The following is a 16,258-nucleotide window of genomic DNA, read 5'->3' on the forward strand; positions in this document are numbered from 1 at the left end:
TGTTCATGGAATATAAGAATTAATACAGTTAAGATGTCAATATTATGAAAATTTATCTACAGATTCAAAGCCAATCCTATCAAAATCCAGTTCCCTTTTGCAGAAATTGACAAGCTGATCCTAAAATTCATATGGACATGCAAGGAACCCAGAATAGCTAAAACCTTAAAAAAGAAAAACAAAGTTTGAGGACAAGGAGTTCCTGATTTCAGAAATTTACTACAATGCTATAGTGATCATGACAATGTGGTGCTGGCATAAGGATAGACATACAGATCAATGGAACAGAATTGAGAGTCCAGAAATAAACCCATAAATTAATGGTCAGTTACTTTTTGATAACTGTGCTAAGATAATTAGAGGAAGTATAGTCTTTTTAACAAACGATGCTAGGAAAACTGAATACCATATACAAAAGAATAAAGTTAGACCGCTTCTTCATTTAATATTATAATCCTAGTAAGATTAGGACTAATCTCATCAGTTTTATCCCCTCTTGATGTTCCCAAAGAATAAATCTACTAATTCTACAGTTGTTTGCTTTTAATAATAATTTTTATGTTTACCAAAATAAAGCATACACATTATTAAAAGTCAGATTATACTACTACATGGCATAATAAAATAAAGGAGTTCTCTGGTCCAGGCAGACCAACCCTTCCAACCTTTCCCAATTTATTCTATAATCCAAAAGTAACTATTTTCAATTTGTTAATTGCTTTTAAAATAATATTTCTGGCTAATATACTAATATTGCTACTTTTCATCACCCATTTTAAACATTATCTATGTATTTTGTGAATTTGAGGATTAAGTTTTCATATTCTATTATCCCCTGGCACTTAATTTTTTAAATAAAACCAACTGTTAAAAAAAACTCAAGTTTTTCCCCCAAACATGCCAACAAGCTTTTCCCAGTTCTATCGATAATCTTTCCAAATACTCAAATATTGTTCTAATATCTGCTCAGACTTTTTCTCTACTACCTACCTCTGATTTCCCTCCCAAAGCATTCTTTCCTCCTATTTTAATCGGACAGGTCAATCTCTAGGTCTCCTAGTAAGAATGGATAAGTGAATGGACAATTTGTCAGTAGTAAAGAAGTGAAGAGAAGAACATCGTGCTCTTCAAACAAGGAGAAGGAAAACCAGTACTGGAATTAGATAAAGGAAGAAGGGGTTAGGAAATAAAGGATAAATAAACAAAGTCTACTTCATGATTTTGCTTAATGCCTAAGGTTTCCCGTTAAGTGGACAGAGAACAAAACTCAATCTTTAGAAGTATTTGTGCCCTGTGGCTGTCAATGTAGCTAGCTTTTTGTTTATTTTTCTTTTTTTTTGACATTTTTAATTTTTATTTTTAAGCTTTACTATGGAAAATTTCCAATACATTAAAAATGAGACAGAAAAGTATACTGAACCTAACAATTATCACCTCCAACAATTATTAACTCATGGCCAGTTTTGTTTCATACTCCTATATACTTCTGACATTATATAACTTTGAAGTAAATTCCAGATATCATACTGGAAGGTATATGTCTAAAACACAAGAACTCTTTTTAAATAATGGAACCAAAATATTGGTAGCACAACTAATAATTCCTCATGCCATCAAATATTTACAGCCAGTATTCAAAGTTCCAATGATACTGAACATTTCTTAATTTTTTATTATTAGAAAAGTTGTAGGTTTACAGAAAAATATGTAGAAAAACCAGAGTTCCCATACATCTGCCCTCACATACACACAGATTGCCGTTATGATCACTTTGCATTAGTGAGGTAACTTTGTTACAATTGATGAAAACAATATTATTATAATTATACTATTAATTATAGTCCATGGCAGATTACATCAGGGTTCATTTTTTGAGTTATACAGTCCTATTTTTTTTTAAATACTCTTAATGTTCTCTGCCAAGATTTCACATTAACTTAATATTCAATTCAGTCTTTCCATTTCTCTACTGAGGTCTCCACTTCAATGTATGACATAACACCTTCTCCAGCAATCAGCGTTTCCAGCAACGACATGGTGAGCCCCAGGGTCAGCCTCTCTGTTCCCTAGCTGAAGGAACTAGCTGTTAATACTGCTCTGCTGCAAGGTAAAAGCTCCTAATTCATTCTTAATGGAAATGGAGCGAAACTTTTGCAAAGTGCACTTTTTAAGAAGAGGCATTTTTTCTTTTTTTTGCTTATGAAAAGAAACCAATGGGTCCTTTAATAATAATAAAAGAGAGTATTTTACATTTAAGCATGTGTTTGGAGTAAAGAATTTAGACTGGCTTTGCTGGTCCAAGTTGTTAATACTCTTCTTGTTCCTCCTGTGGGGCCCCTTCATCAGGTATCACAAAGCTTTCATCTGTGCATAAAGAATGTTCACAAATCCTCTGCAATACAGGGGCATTTCCCCCCTCATTCTACTGACAAATCAATTCAATGTTCCTTAGCTTTCCAAAGTAGAAATCTCTCTCCTTCTCCAAGTCTTCCACAGTAAGCTTCAATACATTGACCTGCAGCATCAATTCAGTTGCTTCATCATCCCTATTGCCCACACCAGGATTCTTTCTCACACCTGGACTAGCTTTAGGAGTTGCAGTATTTTTCTATGTTGAAATGGGCCTCTGTGGAGCTGCCCTGCTAGAACTGAGAGGTTTCTTTGGTTTATTCAGAGCTGGAGCAACAAGGGAGGAAGCCACTGTCATCTCTTGACCTTGTCTAGCAGCCACAGGATGACAGTCTTTTCCATCATAGTTTGCTTCAAAAAACTTCTTGAACCACTGAACAAACTCAAAATTGTCCTGAAACTTTCCTTTCACTAATTAGTACACAACTGTTTTGTCAGCCCCCATTCTCTCAAAACCTGCTTGTAGTATTTTGAAGTTCTGGGATGTATTCATGTTCTAACCAAGCTTGGAACTTCACCTTCTTCAAGGCAATGGAGCCAGGGAATAGCATGTCCATAAACTGACAACAGTCAGCCCCTGAGCACAACTGTTCAATCTTTGCCAAATTCAACTGCAGAGACTCACTGATCCATGCCAGCATATCATGTTGACTTAAATTATCATTGGTCACTGATGTCAAATATACATTCACTGCCATCTTTGGCTCTTGGCAGGGCTGCAACCGCTGCCTAATACCCAAATCCTACTGTGTCTCCGTCTCATTTAAACCACCCCACCCTGCCCCTGTTTTGTTTTGTTTTTAATTTTTAAATTACAGTAACATATATATAACCTAATATTTCCCCCTTACCTTCTTGGTTAGATTTATTCCTAGATATCAGATTCTTTTAGTTGTTATTGTAAGTGGAATTTTTTCTTGATTTGCTCTTTAAATTGTTTATTGTTAGTGTACAGAAACACTACTTTCAATGCACGTTGATCTTGTACCCCACCACTTCGCTGCATCTGTTTATTAGCTGTTGCAGTTTTGTTGTGAAATCCTCAGGATTTTCTATATAGGCATACTCTGAGATATTGTGGGTCCAGTTCCAGATCACTCCAATAAAGCGACTATCACAATAAGGTGAGTCACACAATTTTTTTGGTTTCCCAGTGCATATAAAAGTTATGTTTACACTATACTGTGTGTATTACGTGTGCAGTACTATCATGTCTTTTAAAAACAATGTACATATCTTAATCAAAATGTGACACACACAGAAGTGAGCATAAGCTGTTGGAAAAATGGCACCAACAGACTTGCCTGAAGCAGGGTTTTCAATTTGTAAAAAATGCAACATTTGCAAAGAACATTAAAGTGAAGTGCAATAAAACAAGAAATGCCTGTATACAGGAGAATGCCATCTGCAAATACAGAAAGTTTTACTACTTCCTTTTCAATTTGAATGCCTTCTAGTTCTTTTTCTTACCTAACTGCACTGGCTAGAATTTCTAGTACAATGTTGAATAATAGAAGTGACAGTGGGAAACCTCATCTAATTTCTGATCTTACAGGGAAATTTCAGTCTTTCATCATTGAGATTAATAAATTAGCTGTAGGTTTTTCATATACACCTTTTATTACGTTGAGGAAATTTCTTTCTGCTACTAGTTTTCTATGCGTTTTCATCAAGAAATGGTGATATATTTTGTTAAATGCCTTTTCTGAGAAGTCTGCTTGTTTTTTTCCCCCTTTATTTTATTAATGTATTTATTGCATTAATCAATTTTCTTATATTGAACCACCTTGTATAACTGGGAAACATCTCACCTGATTGTAATGTATAATTGTTTTGATGTGCTATTGGATTCAAGTTGCTAGTATTTTGTTAAGGAATTTTGCATCTTTTGTAAGGGATGAGAGACTGTAATTTTCTTTTCTTCTGGGATCCTTACCTAGCTTTGGTATTAAAGTGACAGCCTCATAGAATATGTTGAGAAGAGTTCCCTCATCTTCAATTTGTGGAAGAGTTTCAGCAGAACTGGTGTTAAGTTTTTCTTGGAATGTTTGGTAAGATTTGCCAGTGAAGCCATCTGTCCTGGACTTTTTTTATTGGGAGGGTTTTGATTACTGATTCAATCTCTATTGGTCTGTTGCAATCACTTATTTCTTCTCGAGTTAGTTTGGGTAATTTGTGTGTTTCTAGAAATGTGTCCATTTCATCTAGGTTATCTAATTTGTTGGGATACAGTTGCTCATAGTACCCTCTTATAATTCTATTTCTGTGGTGTCAATAGTAATGTCCCCCCTTTCATTTCTGAATTTAGTTACTTGCATCTTTTCTAGTTTTGTCAGTCTATCTAAAGTTTTGTTGATTTATTGATCTTTCCAAACAACCAACTTCTGGTTTCATTAATGCTATTGTTTTTTTTAACTATCTTTTTTTAAAAATTATCTAATTAATTCTTCTCTGTTCTAATCTTTATTTCTTTCCTTCTGTTTGCTCTGGGTTAAGTTTGCTCTTCTTTTTCTAGGTACTCCAGCTGTGACATTTGGTCTCTGATTGGAGATCTTTCTTCCTTTCCCTGTAAGCATTTAGAGCTTTAAATTTCCCCTCTCTGCACTGCCTTTGCTGCATTCCATATGTTTTATGTTGTATTTTCATTCTCATTCTCCTGAAGATATTTCCTAAATCCCTTATGATTTCCTCTTTCACCCACTGTTTTTTTCAGTGTGTTGTTTAATTTTCACACAAATGTGAAGTTTCCAATTCTCCTCTTATTGATTTCTAACTTCACTCCATGGTGGTAGAAGATACATCATATGATTTCAATCTTTTTAAATTTATTGAGACTTTTTTTGTGACTTACTATGGTGTATCCTGGAGAATGACCCATGTACACTAGAGAAGAATGTATATTCTGCTGTTTAGTGAAGTGTTCTCTATATGTCTGTTGGGTCAAGTTGGTTAACTGCATGATTCAAGTCTTCCATTTCCTTATTAATCTTCTATCCAATATCAAAAGCAGTGTTTTGAATTCTCCTATTAATGTGAAACTACCGGTTTCTTCCTTTAAATCTGCCAATATTTACTTCATATATTTTGAGGCTCTGCCTTTAGATGCATGTATATTTATAATTGCTGTGTCTTCTTGTTGAAATGACTTCTATATTAGTATATCCTATGTTCTTTTTCCCTATTAACAGCTTTTTAATTTTTATTTATTTTTTTTACTTAAAGCCAACATATTAGTTTGTTAAGCTGCCGGAATGCAATATATCAGAAATGGAATGGCTTTAAAAAGGGAATTTAATAAGTTTTAAGTTTACAGTTCTAACCCCATAAAAATGTTGAAACTAAGGCATCCAGGGAAAGATACCTCACTTCAAGAAAGGCCAATGGGTCTGGAACGCCTCTGTTAACTGGGAAGTCACATGGCTGGCCTCTGCTGGTCCCTTGCTCCTGGGCTCCATGCGTCCAGCCTCTGTTCCTGGGGGGTTCCTCACTTTGCTTCTCTGGGGCTAGCTTTCCTGTCTTGGCTTCCCTTGGCTCTCTCCAGGCTCTGTCTTGCTTAACATCTCATGGAAATGTATGTTGAGCTCCAAGTGTCTCAAAACATCTCTGTTCTCCAAGTGTCAGCATCTCTGGCAGCTCTGCTCTGAAGTTTCCGTCAGCTCTGCACTCTCTCCAAAATGTTATCTTTTTTAATGGATTCCAATAAACTAATCAAGACCTACCTGGAATGGGCTGAGTCACATCTCCATCTAATCAAAAGGTCACACCCACAAATGGGCATACCACATTTCTGTGCAGCTACTCTAGTCAAAAGTTTCTGTCCTACAATACTGAGTTAGGATTAAAAGAAATGCCTGTCCCACAATATAGGATCAGCATTAAAACATGGCTTTTCTGGGATACAAAGGAGATTCAAACCAGCACAGTCTATTTTATCTGATATTAGTATAGCTATCCCAGGTCTCTTTTGGTTATTATTGTGTATGTTATATGTGTTTTCTATCCTTTGGCTATCAACCTTTGACCTACTGGTTTCTTTGAATTTATGGGGAGTGTCTTGTAAACAGCATAAGAATAATGCTTGTTTTTTATTCATGCTGCCAATCCCTGCCTTTTGCCTGGAGTGTTTAATCCATTTATATTAAAAGTAGCTACTGATAATGGCAGGACTTTCTTTTGCCATTTTTCTATTTGGTTTTTGTAATTCTTATTCCTTTTTTGTCCAATTGTCTCATTATTGTCTATTTTCATATTTATTTGATTTTTTGTAGTTTATCATTTTGAGTCTCTTCTCATTTCTTTCTTAATATATTTGTGGTTAGCAGAGGTTTAAATTTAACATCCTAAATCTACAAGAAATAGATTTTATTTGATACCAACTTGACTTCAATAGCAAACACATACTACTTTTATACCTCTCTATCCCTCCAACTTTTGGTTCCACTTGTTACAATTTATATCTTTATACATTTTTGTCCCAAACTATAGACATATCATTATTTTTTTACATGTTTGCATTTTAGAGCCTATGAAAAGTAAAAAGTGGAGTTATGCAGAAAAAAATACGATAAAATAGTAATGGCATTTAAAAATTATCCATATGGTTACTATTACTAGAGGTCTTTATTTCTTTATGCCACATCAATCCACCATCTAGTGCCCTTTCTTTATAGTCTGAAGAACTCCCTTTCAGCATTGCTTGTAGGGAAGGTCTAATTGTGATGAAATGCCCTCAGCTTTTGTTTATCTGGCGATGTTTTAACTTCTCTCTCATTTTTGAAAGACAGTCTTGTTGGGTATAACATTCTTGGTTGACAACTGTTTTTTTTTCTCCCCAGCACTTTAGATATTTCATCCCATTGCCTTCTTGCCTCCATGGTTTCTCATGCAAAATTGGCACTTAATCTATGTATTCCCTCGTACATAACACAACACATTGCTTTCTCTTGCACCATTCAGAACTCTCTTTGTCCTTGGCATCTGACAGTTTACTATGAGCCTAGGCATGGTTATCTTCAAGTTTATCCTGTTTGGGGTTCATTAGGTTCTTAAATGCATACATTCATGTCTTCATTAAATTCCAGAAATTGGTGTTATTATTTCTTTGAATATTTCTTCTGTCCCTTTCCCTCTTTTTTTCTCCTTCTGGGACTTCCATGATGTATATGTTGGTATGCTTGATGTTATCTAACAAGTCTCTTAGGATCTGTTCACTTTTCTTCATTACTGCTCCTCAGTCCAAATCATTTCAATTTTCTTTCACTGATTCATTCTTTCACTAGGTCCAATCTGCTACTGAAACACTATAGGGGATTGTTCATTTCAATAACTGCGGCCCTTAAGTCCAGAATATTGCTTGGTTCCTTTTTAAAATTTCGAACTCTTTTTGAGATTCTCATATTGCTCACACATCATTTTCCTGAAATCCTTTAGTCTCTGTTTTTTCCTTATCTCCTAGAGCATACTGAAGATCATTTTAAAAAAAGTCTGGTATGTGCAAGCCCTTGTTTTCTCTGACGAAAATTTTTGAATTTTTATCTTTTCCTTTGGATGCGTCACCATTTCCTACTTGTCTTTTAATTTTTTATTGCACACAGCATATTTTAAAATGTTAACTCTGGGATTTAGCCCCTTAGCTTTTTGTTTCTTAAATTTGCATACACCTAATGATGTGCCAGAGATTTCCTCAAATGCCGGGAGCTAACAAAACCAAAACAATGCAAAAGAAAAAAAAAACTTTTATAGTCTTAGCAATTGGAGCTCTGATGGCTGGTGCTCTCCTCAGAGTTAGCCCATATATAAAGATTAGCCTGAGGAGAGTGTGAAGTGAGGTTCTTCTTTCTTTTCTAATCTTCCATCTTACCCTGCTACACTTACTTGTGGACTTAAGAACTCCCCCATTTGGAAGAATATAAATGTCACTTCTACTCTCTCTGAGATAAACTTTTCCTCTCTTCTGTATGCTCTGTTGGATGTTGCAAAGCCAGTAATCCTTTGCCTCAGCTGCTTGGACTTAGTTGTTTCTTACATTGCTTTAGCTGTCTGCAAGATGCTTCTGATTATAGGACAAGTGTTGGGAGGATGAGCCAGAGAACAGTGCCCAGTCTTTCAGGATGCCACCTAATAGACTGGCACCAGGATACAGGTTCCTTAGTATGCCCATATGTTATTCTGCTTCCTCCAGAGGAGGACCTGGGTCCCACAATGACAATGCAGGCCAGCTCTACACCTCACCAGGGAAGGAGTAAAGGAGGGGCCAGCAGGGCACTAAAAACTATCCTTACCATTTTATTGGTTCATATTTGTAATTGAAGAACCTTGATTCAATATATTAGTTATTCTCTAGCTCAAATGAGAATTCTATTTATGTCAGTGAATCAATGCTCTGATTAAAGGGTTCATCCTTCAGTGACTACAGAGGAGTAGGACTTATAACATCTTGTGTGTTTTGGAACTTTCCTTTCTTTCTGGAATTTCTAAAGTGAGGACACTTTATTGCTTCTTTGGCTCCACTCCCAACTTTTCAAGGCTCTTGAATTATAATTTCTTGTTTTTAGTTGCCTAGCTCCTAAAACAAATCCATACAGTGGGTAGGCTTAAGCAGAGGAATTTATTGTCTTGATGTTTACCGACATCAAGGTTTCAGCAAAGTGATGCTTTCTAACCAAACGTTATGACTTTCTGGAGCTGGCTTCTCTCTCCTGACTTTCACTTTGCCTACAAAGGACTCCAGTATTACAGATTAAAGTCCCATCTGATTTAGAGGGGCCACAGTTTAACAGAAGTAACATCTTGAAGAGATCTTATCTGCCATAGTTCATACCCATCAGAACGCAGACCAAAACCAAAAACTGGGGTACACAATTCAATCCACCACACTCCTACCACATAGAACTTACTATTTTATATCAGTTCAAACTCAAAAAAAACTAGAAGCATGAATGAGACACCAAACTCAACAAACACAAGAACTGACTTCCAAAGAAACAAAATTAATAGGAGAAAGAAAAAGAGAAAGTCAGAGAGTCAGAAAGGCAGAGAGAGTGAAAGAAACAAAGCAACAAGTTATGTTGATCAAATATAATGAAGATCAAATTGAAGAATTCTACTACTACAAATGAACAAAGAGGAAAAATATGAGAAAACTGTTATGAATCATGAAAGATCTAATTTACAAGGTAATGGGAAATCCAGAGTTAATAAAAGGGAAGGTAGAAATGAAAAGAAAAAAAAACCACACATTTGATCAATATGTCAACAAATAGCTGATTAAGAAAAGAGAAGACACATAATATTAGGAAGGAGATAAGAAAACAACTTCAAGCTTAGAGATTAAAAAGAGAACATGAGGAAAAAACTTTAAATTCACTCTTTTTAAAAAAGCATCAGGTCTGGAAAGATTTAAGGGTAAATTCTATCAAACCTTCAAGAAAAGATAATTCATTCTTTTAAGAAAAACAGAAAAGATTGAAAGCTTCCAAATTTATTCTATGTAAAAAAAGAAAGGAAAGAAAATTACAAGCACACTCTTATGAGTGCACAGACAGAAATACTACAAGCAGAATAGCAAGTTGAGTCTAGCAATGTTGTAGAATAATAATGATTAATGATCAAGTATGGTTTATCCTAGTAATGTAAGGATGGTTCAACGTTAAGAAATAAATAAATTTAATTGCATCACATTATAAGAGAAAATCTACAAGCATTTCAAAGCTTAAAATACATCAGATAAAACTCAAAACTCAATCCTGATGGAAACTCTTACCTTAGTAAAAATAGAAGGAAACCAGAAATGTTTTATGCCAGAATCTAAGTGAAGCATCGCACTTTATGGGGAAATGTGAGAAGCTTTACCATTAAAGTCAGGGACCAGACAAAAATATACTCTAGGACCACTATTCTCCAAACATTTAATGAATGTTTTAACCAATGTAATGACATGGTAATGACAGATATAACTATCAACTTTTAAAAGTCCCAAGAAATAAGCTGAAAATTTATTAACGTTAGTTAATGAGATTTTGGCAAAATGACCAAACATAAAAAGAGTAATGTAGAAAAATATAGAATTTAAGACCATTATTTTAAAGTCATAAAAAAAGTGAAGCTGTATATAGCTATATAGAGATATAGAAGCTATAGATAGATAGATAGATAGATAGAAACAGAGAGAGAGAGAGAGATTTCTGGAGGAAATCCAAGAGGGAAAAGAACAGGTACAGTGGAGGAGGGGAGGCATTCCTAGAGGATATCCAAGAGGGAAATCCACAAAAGAAACGAACAGGCACAGTGGAGGAGGGGTAGTTATTCTGGACAATGAAAGAACTTCATGTACAGAGCACATTTTTTGACCTGGCAATATACCACAAACTTCTTTCCAAAGACAGTGGATGTTCTGTCTGGGATGGGTTCCTTATGTGGATGTTGGGGCCTGAAAAAACATATGGCTCTTTTTAACAAGCACTAAGGGAAGAGGTGATAGGGAAAAGGAGACTCTACATTAATATAGTGTTTCTCAAAGGCTATTGGCATTTGGGGAACAAAAATTCTTTTATGCACAGCATTCCTCTCAATCAAATGCCTATAGTGTACCATAATTATGACAATAACCCAAAACTCCCCTTACCACATTTTCCTAACTCTTCTAGGAATGACACCATCTTCTCCCCGTGTATTCTTCCAAATTACAACTTTATACTAATTTGTTTCATTTCCAGAGTAAATTCTTCCCTTTTAATTTAGCTATTTTGAGGGTGTACTCTTTGCCTACAAATCCCAAGGAGAAGCCTGCCTGGGGACAAGTCCCAACACTTACTCAGAGCCTGCTCAATATCTCCTCATTCAAGGAGAGAGCATTGGGGAAATAGGGAACAGCCTGCTCAACTACAGAGGAAGTCTTCATCAGATATAGAATCTGGATTAATCAAACTAGTCATTCATAAATATAAACCAACAATTACAGATGACTAGAGATTTGAGAAAAACATGAGTGATAGTGGACAAAGCTGAACTACATTAGGGGGCGGGAAACAGATGGTGCTGAGAATAGAAGAAAACAAAAAATTAAAAAAAAATTCTAAGCGATATGTGAGAGGCTATTGTATTTATAAAAGAACAGCCCACTAAGAGGGAGAAAATGGAACAATCCGAGAGTAAGACCAAGTTCCTAACAGTTAAAATATTCTTGTCAAAATAAAAAAGTTAAACAGCAGACTAAAAAGTAGAATAAGCCTGAAGATAACGAGGAAAATCAAGTCAAAATAACAGCTCAAACTCATAGCACAATGAGAAAAAAGTCTTATCTATATTCTGCAATTCATCTCTTCAAACATCTTTCATTGTGACTACATTACTAATTATTCAGTCAATGAAAATCTAATCTCAATAACAATGACAATTTTTCCAACTTAAAAACAATGTCTTTGTTTTATTAGTTAGTTGGCTTTTTTCCTATTTTAATCTTAACTACTTTGTACCTTGTCATCTTCTGATAAATTTATTTTTCATATTTCATATTTTCATATTTCTAAGGGATATAAGAACTCAGAAAGAAACAAATACAAATATTTTCAGGGTACTCAATACCGTGTTTCCTTGTTTAACAGACAACCATCAAATAACTATGTTGTCCTTAATTTCTGTCACTAACCCTTGTTAGGTTTCTGTACAAAGGTTTGACATCTTCTGATAAATTTATTCCAAGTTACTGAATGTTTTATGCTATTGTAAAAGGTATTTAATAAAGTTTTAGTTTCTATTGACCTTGAATGCAGTAACCTTAAATTCATTTACTAATATTAATTGTATACCTGTGGATTTTCTACATACACAAGCATGTACTTTTTGTTCTCCTTTACCAGTGAAACATTTTGGGCATGGGGTTTCCTTTACGGAAAAATTTTTAATTACAGATTTAATTGCTTTTAAAGGTATAAGCCTTGTCAGATTTTGTTTCTTCCTGGCAGTTTTTAAAAATTTTTTAATTAATTTTTTTTTTTTTTTTTTGCATAGGCAGACACCAGGAATTGAACCCAGGTCTCCCGCATGGCAGGTGAGAACTTTGCCCCCTGAGCCACCATGGCCCACCCAAAAATTAATTTATTTTTATGAGGCCCTCTGTCCAGTCTTGTCTAGTTTTGTGCTCAGTTTTGCAAAGCTGAGCTCTTCAAGGAACTTTTAAAATTTGTGGGGGGCTACGGTGGCTCAGCAGGCAAGAGTGCTCGCCTGCCATGCCAGAGGACCCAGGTTCGATTCCTGGTGCCTGTCCTTGTGAAAAAAAAAAAACAACAAGAAAGGTTAAAAAAAATAAATAAAATTTGTGGGAATAAAATTGTTTATATTTTCTTTAAACAAACTCCTGGAGACAAACCGAGTGTAGAACCATCAAGACATCACTGATTACAGTTTTACATCATGTAACTATTTTAATCACTGGTTTATTAACACTGTATACCTTACAAAAAGTCTAAACTCTTTTTTTGTAGATATGGCAAATAATTTAAACTTTATATAACATGACAGCACTTTAAAATTTCCACAATGAAACATGTATATTCACAAGTGGGATATACATTATCAACAGCCTCATGTCAGTTCAAGTCAGTTTTGCCACCAATGCATTATAAAAAAAATTCTCAGGACTTTTTGGATAGTGTAACTATGGATAAAAGACTGGACTTGTATTAATTTCTTTCACATATTCTTCAACTTTTCTCATAAAGAAGCAGATATTTTTCTATCACATATAGGTTTCTCTATGTTTATCCTGTGTATATGTGAGTTTACACATGTCAGGTATAACATCACTGCATACCTCCTCCCTCCACTACCACATTTCTTAGATGCCCTTTCACATCAGCACATAACTCAGTATTTTTAATAGTTGCTTAAGATTTTAATCTGTAGATGTGAAAAAAGTCTTCAATGTGCAGATATATCATTTAATTAGCGCACTGGAAATATTTAGGTTGTTTCCACTACGAATGACATGTAATTGTATGTGTGTCTGCCTAATGAATTTCTAGAAGTGGAATTTCTGCATTAGAGGTTATATGTACTGTGAATTTTTATAAATATGAACAAATTAGCATATTAAGGAAATACCACCAACTTAGAACATACTTCTACATTCATTTTTGGGGGAAGTTTTAAAAATTAAAGTATAATTGACATTCAATAAATATTTAAAGTACAGTGTTTTATAGGTTTTAACGTATGTATACACTTGTGAAACTATCACCAAAATAAGACAGTGAACATATTCATCAGCCTTAGAAGTGTTATTGTGATTCCTTACAATCTTTCCCTTCGATTTGTTCCTGTCCCCAGACCCTTAAATATAAGGGTCCCACCATACCCAGGCAACCACTAACCAATGTGCATTCTCTTTAATCAGGGTTTAATGTTTGATAAATATTTAATAAGCTCTACTCCGTTGCTTTTTTTTAGATCATCTATCTCCTTATTTTTACCTACTTTATCTTTTAATGAGTGGTGTATTAAAGTCTATTGTCAGTGTGATTTAATCTATACCTCCTTGCATCTCCTTCACTTTTTGAGTTACAAAAGTGTTTGCTATGTTACTTGGTACACTGATGTTCATAAATGTTATACCTTAAGTTTTATGAAAAGAAGTTTGTCCTCTTTTTTCATTTTTAATGCTCAGGGGCTTGAATTTTACTTTGATATCAGAGTCCCTATTTTTGCTCTTCAGTTTCATTTGCTGGTACACTTTTATCCATCCCTAAAACCTTTCTGAATCATTGTTTAAGGTGTAATTCCCATGTATACAGCATATCTTGTATATAGCATGGAGGTGAACATGTATGAACCAAACTGGAAAACTTTTCTTTCAAAAGGTGACAAATCTCATTCACATCTATTGTTATGACTGATAATGTTTGGTCTCAACTTCATTATAATATTTTATAATTTTGTGTATTTTGTGATTTTCTCTATGAAAAGTTTCTTATTTACTGGCCTCAAGCTGATAAAACTACAATTCTCACCAATGGACCTGGGGGATTAGGGGAGGTATATGGGAACTGGCAAGAAGGCCACAGACTCACACTGTTCTTAACCCAAAGTCTGGCAGTTTTGCAAAAATATATGCCCCTCCTTTTTTTTTTTTTTTAAATTGCTTTTGGTCAATTTCTGGTGCCCTAAATAATTGTTTTGACAATTTTGTCCAGTTTTACATTTGCTTTTACAGAGGGGAACTGTAACCTCTTCTACATCATCATTACTACAATCCAAGTGTGGCTTTTAATAAAAAGATCTTCAGTTTTAGCTTTACTAAACTTTCATAGAATTTTCATACCAAGACAAAGAGATCATCGTGATTTTGGTAATAAAGCATCTGATGAGGCATGTTCACTGCGGCACTATTTGAAAACATGAAAAAAATAGAAATAACTTCAATGTTCCTCTGCAGAGACATAGCCCAACGAACTATATCTGTGCTATGAATAATCTGCAACAGTTAAAAGAATCAGGTGGATCTATATGTTCAAACATAAAAAAAGTCTCCAAAACACATTTTCCAAAAGCAAGCTTCAGAAACAGTCCTGTGTAAAATCTGTATATATAAAGAACACAAAACTACAATTACTTTATATCTTCTATATGTATAATACATAAACACAAAGGAATAGGTATGGAAAGACATAAAACAAAATGATAATAGATATTGCCTCTGGGTAAGGGGCAAAGAGTCAAGGAAGGCATAGTTAAAAAAGATCTTGGCTCTAACTGGTAACATCTTAGGTTTTTTACAAAGCTAATATATCTATGTGTATTTGTGTAACAAAACTGCAACTTAGCAAATGGGTTTCCTATGCTATGAACTATATATTTGGAGAGACAATATCATGAGGTTCCTAGAGATTTCCTCACAGATTCATAAACCACTTTACCTAATGAAATGAAGTACTCTTACTGGAAGATTTTATTAATCAAAAAATACCTGGCATCCTCCACACTAAGTGGAACATGACATCCAGGGTTGAAAGCCTCCCTGGTGATGTGCGATCAACAATGCCATCCTGACAAAAAGGGGTAAAAGAAATGTAACAAATAAGATAACAGTGGCTGAGAGAGTTCAAATAGAGCCGAGACGCTACACTGGTGGTCACTGTTATGCATGCTTCAGTTAGACATTGCTACCTATCATAACTTGCCAAACCCCAACCAATACCATTCCTGCCAATACTAAAGAATACCTAAGGCATTATATAAGATTCTACAAAGGTTCCATGCACTAGGGTAACTTCCCAAAACCTACAACCTCCACATGGGTCTCTGGACCAGATAAATCCTGAAATGCAGAGGGGCTAGCTTTTCCAGAACATCAACTAGTTTCATCCCCTTATCCCATATTATCGACAGCCCCTTCCAACATGAAAAAGTTAGAATGGGCATAGTACAAACACCCCTAAAGAGTGGGAGAAAGATCAAAAGTGATGGAGTTATACGGAGAAGGTGAGGTTTAACAAATGAGTATGAGTGCTGAATCATTATGCTGATATTTCTTTTAGTCTCCAGTGCCTTAGATCTGCTAGAAATAAAAACCTAAAACTGCGGAACTGTAACCCATACCAACTCTGAAATCTGTTCTACAACTAATTGTGATCTACTTGGAAATTTGTTGCTTTTATGCATATATGTTATTTAAAGAGAAGAGGCGTATAACAGAGAAGATAGGATTTAATAAACGAGTATGACTGCTGAATCATTATATGGATATTTCTGTTGGTCTCCAGGGTCTTGGAACAGCTAGAAGAAAAAAACGAAAAATCGTGGCACTGTAACCCATACCAAACTTTAAAATTTGTTCTATAACTACTTGTTAAAA

The 16,258-nt window shown here is 34.8% G+C and overlaps 1 protein-coding gene and 1 pseudogene across 1 annotated transcript in view; both read right to left on the reverse strand.

Annotated features, from left to right (window-relative positions):
• The window catches only part of PALS2 (protein associated with LIN7 2, MAGUK p55 family member), a 134,849-nt gene that overhangs the window by 79,429 nt on the left and 39,162 nt on the right, over nt 1-16,258 (reverse strand).
• Nucleotides 1,370-3,158, reverse strand: LOC143685623 (microtubule-associated protein RP/EB family member 1 pseudogene; annotated as a pseudogene).

Source organism: Tamandua tetradactyla, chromosome 1, assembly GCF_023851605.1.
Source record: "Tamandua tetradactyla isolate mTamTet1 chromosome 1, mTamTet1.pri, whole genome shotgun sequence".
Taxonomy (NCBI): domain Eukaryota; kingdom Metazoa; phylum Chordata; class Mammalia; order Pilosa; family Myrmecophagidae; genus Tamandua; species Tamandua tetradactyla.